We start from the raw sequence: 2,107 nt of genomic DNA on the forward strand, positions 1-2,107 counted from the left end.
TAAAAAGTGATGGGTTTTTTTGCTATGTTGTCCTAATTTTTTTTCTTAAAAAACCTTTCAAAACACACATTTTGAAGTTGATAGCAGGGGCGTCACTAGGTTTTAAGGACAGGGGGGGGGGGCCTTAACCCCCAAGAGATACACACACGATATGAACGAACGTAGTGAATGAGCACAAAATTTCACAAACAGAAAACAAAGACTGAGAAATTGTTTTCCTACTTTTTTGGACAGATTAAACATCCTAGGCCACCAATAGATCTATTGTTTTATTTCAGTCTGCTTTATAATACAGTACAACAAGAAAACAGAGGAAATGTGTTTGCTGCGTCAATAACAAGAAAAAAACTGAAAATAAAAAAGTACATTTTTCTGGCTGCAATCACCAGTTACTTGGTGGGTGGAAGCATCAAAGAATGACGTCTGTTTTTAAGAGTGGCAAATCGGTCAATCACTCTGTTGTGACTCAGATGCTGAAGCGTGTCTTTTTCAATAGACATGACTGCAAGACTGCGAAGTCTTTTCTGACCCATTGTTTGACGCAGCCAGGAGTGCAGCCGACGCAGTGCAGCCGACGCAGTGCACTAAAGGACCTTTCGCACGAGCAGCTGCTGACAGGCACTGTTAGGGCAACTTGGATGGTTGCCCTCAGAGAGGGAAACATGTCTGAATCAAGGAGGTTGTACACAGACAACATATTTTTGGGTGGACATCCAGCCTCTGTTTTCCGGGTAAGAAAGTTTCTGGCCACCAGAACCTCCTCTTTTTTCAGGTCAAGTCTGTAGTGCTTTGCAAGTTCATTCAAGTGTGGTTCACTCAAGAAGTTCTCAGATTTAGGACTGCATGCCTGGACGCCTTTTAGCAGCCCTGCATCTACACTGCAAAATCTTTGATCAAGCTCGCCAACCATCCGATCCACACAAGGGAAAAGTAACTCTCTTTTCAATGTGTCTGAGTTGTTCAATTCAGTGCGTGAACCCACAGTTGCCTCCAGGACAAAACCCTCCATTTCCCTCTGTTTGTGCCTTGTCTTGGCACCTGGTTCAGGGATACTGATGGTGTTACACAGGGCCTTGGTTTTCTCATACAGCTCTGTAGCAAATGCATCTGAGTGTTTGCCCTCAAGTGTGTCACACACAGCTTGTTTGCAGATGAAAGCTTCTGCCAGGTCTAAAGTCTCTTTCTGCAGGAATTTGTGGAGTCCTTTGGTTACTGACAGAATAGACTAAAACATCAGTAGTGCATAGACTGCTGAGAACTTGTAGAGTTTTGCTCTGAGACCAACAGCTATGGGGGATCCAATTGCAGATAGGCACTCCAAAATGGCAGGCAATGTCTCAAGAACTGCACTGATTGATCGCAACTGACATGCCCAGCGAATGTTTGAAAGTTGCACAAGCTCAGTTTTTGTCAATCCAAGCTTTGCCTGAGTCTCCATGAACTTATGATGATTGACTAGGGAGGTGCTGAAGAAAGAATACACACACTCCAACAAGCTGAAAAGCTCCACAGCCTCTGGGACAGCCTTGCAAGTATTGCACAAAACCAGGTTGAGTTGATGAGCATAACAATGCACATATATAGCCTCAGGATGGAGCCTTCTAAAATGTGCTTGTACACCTCCAGTGGAGCCACTCATAACGGCTGCACCATCATATGTTTGTGCTACACACTTAAGCTCTGCAAGACCATAGTTTTGGATCTGCTGCTGAATCTCATTTGCAATGGACTGGGCATCAAATGATTTTATCTCTGCTAGTGCAAGGAAACGCTCCTTCACTGCCCCCTCTGACACGTACCTGACACAAACAGCTAACTGCTCTGCCTTTTCATCCCTTGCCTCATCTGCCATGATGGAATAGACTTTAGACTTTGTCATTTCAGATACAATGGCACTAGTAACTTCCTGGGCACAACAGTCAATCAGGTCATTCTGGGATGTTGGCGAGATATACTGTGCATTTGATGGGGGATTATGTTTTTGAAGAAAAGCATCAAACTCCTTCAAAAGCTCCATGCACGCAAGAAAATCCCCTCTGTTTGGGCTGTCTTCACCTTCATCATGGCCACGAAAAGGGAGTCCCTGTCTCCCTAACACAGAGGTGAC

The 2,107-nt window shown here is 44.4% G+C and overlaps 1 pseudogene; it reads right to left on the bottom strand.

The window, feature by feature from the left end:
- Nucleotides 1–382: 382 nt before the first annotated feature.
- Nucleotides 383–1,867, bottom strand: LOC147335922 (zinc finger MYM-type protein 1-like; annotated as a pseudogene).
- Between the last annotated feature and the right edge of the window lie 240 nt (nt 1,868–2,107).

The sequence above is a fragment of the Aulonocara sp. 'chitande type north' Nkhata Bay genome, linkage group LG3 (genome assembly GCF_057382095.1).
Source record: "Aulonocara sp. 'chitande type north' Nkhata Bay isolate Kocher_YH1m ecotype deep benthic linkage group LG3, A_spYH_male_GT1.1, whole genome shotgun sequence".
Taxonomy (NCBI): Eukaryota; Metazoa; Chordata; class Actinopteri; order Cichliformes; family Cichlidae; genus Aulonocara; species Aulonocara sp. 'chitande type north' Nkhata Bay.